The following is a 10615-nucleotide window of genomic DNA, read 5'->3' as shown; positions in this document are numbered from 1 at the left end:
GAATGTGGAAAACTGAACCGCAAGGTGTTGTACTTTTGCAAGACAATAGGACCAAAGGAGATCAGCACCTGAAAAGTTTCTAATCCAGTCCCAGGTGAGCGCTTGCTGAGGTGGAGAGCTGTGACAGCAAGATCCACAAATGTTCAGGCATGAGAAAACCCATTCCCGACACTTCTCCTTTCTGCAGCTTGTTAGAACTGGGCATAATTTCAAACATTTCCAGGAATGGCAGGAATGTGCTTCAGCACATCTGCTTCCAGCAGTGGTTCCATGGGATGAGAGTCACTTAGGAGAGCTGGTAAGCAGGAACCTGCTGAAATGTCCACATTGCAATGGTTTTACGGGCCTTAATACAAGGAAACTGAGACTGTGGGGGAGAGGGCAGCGATGTTTGGTGTGTATGGGGCTATTTACCATGAGTTGCAGTAACAGGAGCAGAGCCCATGTGCCCTGCTGGCACTCTGGGTGGGAGCTGTAGTGCCTGGAGGCTGATGGCCACTGCAGCAGTGACAGCAGATGTGGTGGCAGGGACGTATTTGCAGCTCTTCAAGGCCTTTTGCAAAGCCCTGGAGTGAGGGTCTTTTCTGTTGTCTTTTAGGAGAGCTTTTGAAGCAAAAAGATGAAAACATAAAATGATGGATACATACAAAATTGCAGAGGCAGAGCCGTGCAGGGTGTTGGATCCACCTTTCTGCTGCACCTCATGTCCTGCTCCATGACCCAGGAGGTGGCATCCAGGCATGGAGCTGCCCTGGGGATCCTACACAAAAGGAAATGACTGGGAAGGGGTGGCTGCCCCCTGGAAGACACCATGATTACCTTGATGTATGCTATGGTTATTCTCTCTGGTGTCTCCTGGCATCTTTTTTTTGGACTTGTGGCTTCATGTTTCCAAAAAACCCAACACCCAAAAGTCTGTGGGTGTGTGGATACAGCACTCGACAGAAGATCTTCTCGACAGCCTTTGGGAGGTTTGTTTTTGTGTTTGTTCCCAGCGACTGGGAGCTGTTTACATTTGTCCACAGAGTAACCACAGCAACAAAACTGCCCAGCACCAAGAGGTAAAGCCATTAGATAAAAATGGTCATCATACAGTGATTAGGTATGAAGGGAAATCATCTCACAGCATCTCCCTTGGTGATGTGCAAGAGTGCCTGGGGTGCCATCGGAGGTGGGTGCCTGCAAGGATGGGAGTGCCAAGACCAAGCACTGCAACACACTGTGCCTGGCTTGGGCACGAAGCCACAGCATCTGTAGGTGCCCATGAGGCTCTGCAGGGCTTCTCCCACCCCCTCAGTGCTTTCTGTAATGTGCAAAAATCCCTTGCAAGCTTAATGAAGCCCACTCTCCTGCAGACAGGAAGGGTGCTCCCTATCTCTGTTCATTTTCTGCTGAGCTGTGTGTTAGTAATGATGGGAATTTTTCGTACACTGATTTTTTTCCTCCCCTTGGGATAGAAAACATATGTAGTGTCTTTAAAAATAAATAAAATGAATGGCTTAACAATGCAGACTTTGAATATTTGATGGAACATTAGTAGGCTGCAATCAATCAAAAAAAGATCTTTTTCTTCTGAGTAATAAATATGTTAATTATTTTATCTACTCAGATAAAAGCTTAATTACCATAGCACTTGGGGAGTGAGAAGAGGGAGGTAGTTGTTATGCATAGTGTTCCTAAGAAAATCAGTTCATTCTGCAAATAAACCAGCCAGCATTTCCGCAAGCAAACCAACAGACATCCTACTGCTACAGCCAAGCTGTGCACTTCTCCTGGCAATGGTATAACCAGTAAGGACTTGGTGGGGCGCCTCATTGCTCTGAACCCCCCTCAGGCTGCATTTGCCCACTTTTCTCAAGTTTTCCACCTGGTTACATGCTCAAGCGTGACACTTGCTTGCCACACATCTCTTCTTCATGTGTGGTCTGGGTGGGCTGCAAAAGAGCTGGGCCAAGCACAGCCCACTTTGCCAGCAAATATTCTGGAGTTCATCACTCCCTAGGAGCAGGGTGGTTTGGCCAGACTTGCAGATAATCACAGGGAGAGACCAGCAAGGGAACAGCAGGGACCACTGTGCAGCATCCCCCTCCTCATTACATGCTGGTAACCCCTCCCCGCTTGGCCATGCTGACGGTGCCTGCATCAAGAATAGCTAAAGCACAGAAAATTCATGCTGTGCTTTGCTGCAATGTCATACCCCTCAGTAGGTAGAAGTGAACTTTTTGGTTTTTTTGTTAACAATCCAAAAAGAATCACACGAAGATGGCACATTGCAGAATTGATGTGTTGAAGAAGCAACCAGCTAGAGAGCAAGACAGGGCTGATAAAGTCTATAAATGCCAAGGACAGTGATGGCATGGGGCTGGGACAGGGGTTGCCAAACTGGTGGTGCAGTCCCTGCTCTTTGCAGGCTGCCTTAGGTGTCTTCCCCAAATCCAGGGCTTTGCCGCTTTCACTCTTGAGGACAAAAATATGTCCGGCTTGTGATTCCTTCCAAAGGCCTTTGGCAGCCTCTCCTGGCAGTTGGCTGTTTCTGAAAAGGCAGGCAGTTGTTGCTAAAGTGATTTGGAGGCAGAAGTGGTGCTCTGGGGCCCCAGTGCTGTAGGAGAGGATCAGCACCCAAGGTTGTTTCCATTGTGGATAGGGCTGGCTTTGTGCTAGCGGCTCATCTTTGGAAGGAGAAGATGGGTGTGAAGTCCCCCTCTGTCCTTCTTCATCCCAATGCTCTGTACCCGGGAATATTTTGGAGAAACTCAGCAGCCAGCATTTCTTTTGATGCTTGCTAAAGATTATGCAAGTATCTGTCCCGTTCCTGAGAGCTCCCCAGAGCTCAGTAGCTTGAAAGAGAAGTCTCAGAGCAGCAGAATTTTCTAGAAGTGGATGTAGCTTTATGGATACTCTCAGAGATAGGGGTGCCTAAGAGTTAACGTGAATTTCAATCAAGAAGACATTAAGAAGAGCAGAGGGAAAACAGATTAGCTGTCCTCTTGCCTTGCTCTATAAGATGAGACAATGAGAGAATGTGATGAGATCAATGGAAAAAATAAAAGGAAATGAGAAATCAAAGGAATTGCTGCTTTACAGTTTATTTCATATGATGAATTGGGAAAATTTGCCCTTCAGGGGATCAAATATTCTCTTATTTTTTTAACAGATTTGGATAACTCATGACTGCAGAGATGAAACCCGTGATAGAGGCTGGCCCCCTGCAGGGATTCAAAAGTAAACAATCAATTTCAGGTACAAGTGGTGGCACACTGCGGATGTGCCTTCCCCTGGTGCTCTCAGAAACCACACAGAGCTGTGGCATCTGCCAGAACGTGGCTTCCCGCAGGGCTTGAGGGCTGGGTTATTGGAGCTGTAAGTCCTGGGACATCGGAGCAGCTACACCAGAGGGTTGCTCTCAGCATCTCGGGGAGCCTGAGCTGCACACACCTCCCTCTCCAGGCTGTTCATGCAGCAGTGTGGCAGATGCTCAGAACCAGGACAGAGAAAAGGATCTCTGTCCTTCCTTTCCAGCATTTCAGTGGTGCTTCACGAGTCACAGGCCTCATGCCTTAAAGCAGATCCTTTCTGGGACTTCAGGTTAGCTGTGGGCTTTGGCACTTTGTGTCCCAAGTGACTTGCCCTCAGAGAAAGAAGTACTTTCTATGAGTTGTCATCCCAGCAGTAACTCTGATCCCTGCATTTCCCTAGAGCTGTGATTTTGTTTCTTCTTCTTTTAAAGAATTTTGCTGTGCCCACTCCACAGCTCCAGGTCATTGCTGAGCTGTGTATGGGTCATACGCTCTCTGTGTTCTGCAACCACCAAGCCTCTGCCCAGCTGGAAATCAATGGGAAAACTCTTGCACTGGGAGCTGAAAAGGTGCTTTCTGTGTTCTTGGGTAAACGGGTCTTCTGGGCACCAGCAGTCAGTGGTTGGTGATCAGCTCCAACCAGCACTGGCCTTTGATGAGCCAAGATTCAAGGTTTTTGCAGCCACACACTGCTGACAAAGCCACCTTCTCTTTGGGAGTACACAAACACTCCAGTTTTGCTCCCTCCCTGATGTACAAGCCCTTGGTCTGATGTTCCAACCAGCTGGCTGGTAGCAGGCAAGTGCTGCCAGAGGCCAAGATGAATGATTTGTCCTTGTGCTACTCTGGGAGTTTCTTGAAACTGATGTCTCTCTAATTAACATCTTTACCTTTATAAATTCTTCATTAGCATTTTTATCTCTGGTACTTTGCAGATGTTTGTTGGTGATATCAGCTAGATTAGGCATGGTTTCCCTTCCAGGTGTCTGAATGGGTTTTTCTTTCCCCCAGCAATGACTTTGGCTCTGCCAGGCAGTGTCTCTTCCCCTTGGCATAGTAAACTCCCCATAGATAGGGCACTTTGATGACAAAGGAGCCCCATTTTAGCAGTAAGAATACCTTGGCTTTAACAACGGGCAGTTAAAATCCAAAACTGAAACTCCCCACAGATACAGAGAACAAAACAAAAAAAGCTTTTAAACTGCACTGCTCTCTGTGCAGTGGGTGCCAGCAGAAAGGAGGCCAGCTCCAAACAATCCCAGCCTTGCCCCACGCTCGGCTTCCAGACTTTGAACGTGTTTTGTTTTGATATCATATCCTTGAGATTTTCTGTTCTCTCTAATTGCATTTAGTGCCTGGCTTGGGAAAGGCTGTTCTGCTGCGAATGCAGCTGTGCCCCTGCTCCCTGCACAGCCCACCCCTCTGCTCCAGAGCTGTCAGGTGGGACGGCTGCCTTGCAGGGTCTGTTTTTGCCAAGGAGATGTTGAAATTATTGGCCAGTTCTTCAAAGGTCTGCAGTGGTTCTTGATGTTCCTCACCGGAGCGGGGCAGCGGAAGAAAGTCGCCTGGGAAATGCTGTCCGGAAGTGAAAATTGAATTCTTTAATGCTCTTGAAGAGCAAATAAAGTTTCTAAGTATGAGAAGCAGCCCACGCAGCCTTTAGATGTGTTTGTACCCAAACAAACCCACGTTGTACCCAATGTATTAATTTCTTTAGCACGTAAATTGCTCCAAATAAGCTATTGGGTAAGGCTGGATGCAGGAAGGAAAAATCCAGGACAGATTTGCCTTTCCCACAATCCTGGCCTGATCTTGTGTCCATGATTGTGCTAGTTGGTCAGGAGGGTTATATCAGATAAGAACGTTATTGTTAATTTGACTTGTATGTGTAGGACAGGGTGGTCTTGTTTTTCTTTAAAAAAGCTCTTAAAATGGTCCAGTTCAAGCTAAAGGACCATCTCCTTCCCCTTCCGTTCAAGCCCATCATTTTGTCCAAAGGGTCAAGGGTGTTTGAAGTTTCAGGGTGCTTCTCGGAATTTTTTCTTTTGTTTCTTTTGTAAACTCTGGATGCAGAAGCACCAGCCATTCACAGATGTAGCACACCCATGTCACTTTTAAAGCCTGTTGTATTAGCTTTCATCCCCTCTGGGCTGACCTCTGTCCACTGAATATAACACACACCAGGGATTTCCATTACAGCCCTGTACTTCATTCCTGGCCTCACGTGTAATTTGGTTGGATGTAACACTTGGAGTTGCAGAGAATCTGGCTGATGAGAACAGATGGGGAAAAAGGTGCAGTAATTTCTTTGTCGATGCCAACCACCACTGTTTTAAGGTGTAATTTGTGCTTCTGTCTGCACAAATCCATCTAGAGCTAAAGCATGATTAAACAAGTTGCCTTTTAACATTCTTTAGCTTCTGTTCTTTGCTGCTAGGAGACAACTTCCAGGGTGAGGCAGCTGGATTTACAATTATGGAGAAAAGTTGGAGTGGAAAGAGAAGCAAAATGACAACTGTGGTGCAAATTATAATAATCCTAATGACTGAGGCAGCAGCTGGGTCTGCTCCTGCATGCCCAGACCACAGTGGGGAGATCCTACCCCTGCACCAGCCCAGGGAGCCCAACCCCTCAAGTCCACACAGGGCAGGACAGGGCAGACACATGTTTTAGTGTGTTTGTTCTTCAAAAGGATCCTCAGGTGCTCTCCTGGCCACCTGACAGGCCTAGCTCTTGCTTTGAGTTGTTAGAATCATGGAACCATAAAATCATTTCTGTTGGAAAAGCCCTCTAAGATCGTTGACTCCTACCATTCCCCCAGAACTGCCAAAGCCACTACTAAACCATGTCCCCAAGTGATGAATCTACACAGCCTTTAAATCCCTTCAGGGATGGTCACTCCACCATTTCCTTGGGCACCCTGTGCCAGGGCTTAATAACCATTTTGGTGAAGAAATTTTTCCTAGCATCCAACCTAGAACTTGTGGCTCTTTCCTCTTGTTCTGTCACTTGTTACCTGGGAGAAGAGACTGATCCCCTGCTGGCTACAACCTCCTTTCAGGGAGTCGTAGAGAGTGAGAAGGTCCTTCCTGAGTCTCCTTTTTCTCCAGGCTGAGACACCCCAGCTCCCTCAGCTGCTCCTCATCAGAGTTGTGCTCCAGACCCTGCTCCAGCTCCGTTGCTCTTCTCTGGACATGCAAAGATCACTTGCTACTGCTCCTTACCAGGACTAAAAAAAAGGCATGCAGTAAAACCAATTTCTTGTTTACATATCAATATGCACCTCTCTCATGTCACCATGATTCATCCAGCTTGCTTGAAAGCTGACAGAAGCCAACTAAGCAAAAAAAAAAAAAGGAGAAGTAGAAATAGCAATTTCCCCTCCCTGATTTTCCTGGTGGAATTTGCTGGACATGGGGTTGACGGGATTGACAGGGTACTGCACGTTGTTTGGGGAATGTCTTGAACAGTATAAACCACGTATCAGATCTTCAGGACATATAAGTCAGTGTAACTCCAGCTGAAACTCTGCTATAGAATATTCTGCATCTTTACAGTGCATACTTATAACAAACTCACTGGCCAAATCTTGTGTCTTTCTCTAATTCATTCAAGATGCACACTATAAATCACCCTTGGCTTTGACCCATGAAGGAAAACTAATTTGACAAATCCCTTTCTGTATTCATTTTTGTCAAAACATTGTTTATGACGATGGGTAGGTTGCTGATAGCTCTGGCTATTGTTGCCCAGGTCCCTGTGGGCTTGATAAATGCTCAGCTGGAGTCCATGTGGATGTCTTACCTCAGCCATGAAGACTTTTTGCCTTTTCTTTTATATCCCGGTTATACCTTTTTTACAGCTTCTGTATTCTTAGTGCTTTTTGCCTGCATTCTTGGACTTGTTTGTCAAGCTGAGAGACTCAACATCTTAGAAGCTTTGTAGCCAGGGATCAGTGTGCTCCAGACCCCAAAGTCTTCTCCAGAACACATTCTGTAAACCAAGATAGAACCATCCAGGAGAAGGCTCCTTGGGGAGGGGGGCTCACTTGAGCCTCTCATTGGGGAATTTTTGATAGATCTGCTAATTATTAAAACCTATGATGTTATACCAGATCTTTTGGGGTGTGCATTGCGGTGCACTTGACCTGGACGTGTGCACCTAAGGATCCTTAAAATAAATACCAAGGTAAAATCCCTTCTCCCCTTCTAACCGTGTTTGACTTGATTTTAAGACCAGGAAAAGGCATCAGTTTCTCATGTTAAGACTTGTGTCTTAGAGTGAAGAGCCTGATTTATTAAAAACCATCAGATAATATAGTAAGACACATGTCAGCAATGTTAAATACCTCCATAAATTTTGCCTCTCTGGAGCAGATCAAATGTGCAATTATTTGAGGCATGATGAAGGCATCCTGCATTGAGGCAACGTTTTAGTAACCCGATAACGCGAGCAGTTCTTACCATGTGCTTACAGAAATGAGGTTATGGGATTGCACTTTCTCTCTCTTTTTCCACAATAAATATTTCAACTTTATAGATATCTCCAGCTTAACTTAACAGAGGGCTTATACCTGATGGGTTGCAGGTGACAGCACTAGGCATCTGTATCTGACTGATTTCTTCTGTGACATGTTGGAGATGTGAAGGTCTGATATTGGCTGTGTTGTGCACATGGCTATTCACCTCCACAGGTGTTTGAAGTAGAGCCTGTGGCCCTGCCTGGAGCTTTCCTTTAGAGAGATGTGGGATGCAGGCACTAGGAACAGCCCTAAGGGGTTTTTCTGCATATATTTGTGCTTTCCTGCCCCTTTGGAAGAATTTTCTTCTTCTATTCCCAGGGTGTTGTCCACCCTATCTCTCTTTGCTTGTCTCCACCATGTCACTGCCAGGTTCTTGAAGCTCCTGGGGCTGTTTCCAGCCCACACAATTGCTGGGCTGGCAGCACAGAGCCTGGGGAAACACCCAGCCTGGAGCACAGCCTGGGGCTGCAGCTTTCCATTCCCAGGTTGTGGCTCAATGTGAAAAATGTGTGCTGCTCACTTGTCTTTCTCTCTCTGCCTGCAAATTAGTAGTGCCAATTAACTTCCAAAAATAGGTGGAGTGTTAAGGACTTCAAAGGTTGTAACCTATTATATATAAATATTCAATATAATTCAATCAGAATTAACATGAACCTTCCTTGTAAAAGTAAGCATTTGCTTTCCAAGACATAGGCTCACAATATTCTAATATTAATATTATTAGATTATTTGAATTATAGTAAGAACATTTAGATTGACTATTAGGAAAAATTTCTTCACCAAAAGGGTTGGAACAGGATGCCCAGGTCAGTGGTGGAGTCACCAATCCCTTTAGGGATTTTGGAGACATGTGGATGTAGCACTTGGGCACATGGCTTAATGGGGGTTGGCAGTGCTGGGTTAAGGGTTGGACTCAGTAGTCTTAGAGGGCTTTTCTAATCTACATGATTCAATGAATGTATGATTAAACCTACATACATACATACATACATACATATATATATATATATATAGGTATTGCAGTTCCATTCCAAAGCTCATGTCTGGATTTCTTTCCCAGTGAAAAACAAGGTATGTGGGGACAAGGAAGCAAAGGTGAAATGTTTATATCAGGGCTGGGAAGTGCTCCTGAATCCTGTACTATGAGTTTGTGGGGACAAAAGTCACACAATTGATTCCTTAAAAAAAAATCCCATTGTGGATTTTTAAGGTTTTGAAATTGTTTATACAGGGTGAAATTTGTGTAATCAGTGTAATAGGCTCAGTAAACCTTTTGATCCTTTGGCATGCAAGAGTTACACACACTGTGGGTTTGTCCCCATGAAATGCAGTAGCTGCAGCTCCTCTGTGCAGGTCTGTGAGGAGGCACCAGCCAAGGAAAAGCCGATGGAGGGTCAGCAGAGAGATGAGAGCCCCAGGGCTCAGTGGGTGCTGACATCCATGATTTATCTCACTCTACTGTAGGGTGAGTGAAACTGGCCCCACACCTCTGTTTTCCTGTCTCTAACACAACCTCATCCAGCTTTTGCATTTTGTCCCACTGCCAAGTGCTGTGCAAGTCCCTGCTGTGCCTCCCTGCCATTAATCACCAGAGCCCTTCCCTGGGCTGCCCTGTGCTTCCTTAGAGACTGAACCCTCCTTATCATTCACGTATAATCTCGTTACAGCTTTATACCCACTTGCATGATCCACTTATCAGCCCATAAATCTGAGCAAGACCAAACAGTGGATAACGGTGGATTTGCTGGTTCCTGGTATTGATTTTCTGCGCTTGGGCTGTGGCACTCAGGAAGTTTCTAAACAATCTATTTTTGCAGTGGTGCTTGAAGAAAACACACCTTGCCCCAGTTCTCCCTGCCATGAACCTGGGTAAGGTTCATTCTCCCAGCCAGTACCACTTGCTGTTCTCACCTTGAGATGTTTCCTGTGCAACCACCCTCATTCACATCCTGTCCTGTTGGTAACAAACCGCTGTGCCCTCTCCCTGAGCCTGGGCATGGGCAGAGCAGTCAGAGCGACCTGAATTACAGATCTGCACTTCTGAGCCTTCTCACTTTCCTTTGGCTTGATTTACTTTTGCTGGATTTCAGGAAAAAAATAGGATTTTATGAGAAAGTTGGGGTTTTTTTATGGTTAAAAAAATCCAGGTTAGGGGGGAGTTTCTGTGACCTGGGTCAACATGCTCGTGCTGAGGCATCAAAAAAACCCCTCTGAAACAATCAAAGCAGGAAAATTCAAGTCTGACAATTTTCTATGAGTTGTAGGTAAGCCGGGAGCTAAGATTTAAGTGGCAGATGAAGAAGTTCATTGCAGTAGTTTTGAAATATGGACCTATAAATCTCCAATTTTCTACATGCACGGCCAAGCGTGTTCCTGTATATTTATTCTGTTGAATGTTAAGTGGTTCAGTTTTACTGTGGTTGCCTTGATTTTTTTTTTCTCAGTGGTGTTTAATTCAACATAAGCCCTACTACTTAGTCATTTTGTTCATATTTCTTCATTTAGATGCTTGTGCAAGGAAAGGTTAGGAGCAATCAGAAAATACTGGAAGCAAAATAAATGTTCTCTAATCTCTCTTCAAGCCCAGACTGAAATGTTATTAGTACTTCTGGGCTTGTCTGGATTAGTTTCTTAAGAAGCTGAAGCTGAACAGATCTAACTAGATTATTAATTTAGTAAAACACAGCCTCTCTGGGGACTGAGCCAAACGAGTATCATGTTGCTTTGTTTCTCTCCGTGTACTCATGGCTTCTGTGGGGGATTTATCCTTCCTTAAAACAGGGAATGATGTGAGCAA

Source organism: Corvus hawaiiensis, chromosome 15, assembly GCF_020740725.1.
Source record: "Corvus hawaiiensis isolate bCorHaw1 chromosome 15, bCorHaw1.pri.cur, whole genome shotgun sequence".
Classification (NCBI taxonomy): domain Eukaryota; kingdom Metazoa; phylum Chordata; class Aves; order Passeriformes; family Corvidae; genus Corvus; species Corvus hawaiiensis.
The sequence above is the reverse complement of the archived record's forward strand: the minus strand, read 5'-3'. Positions refer to the sequence as shown.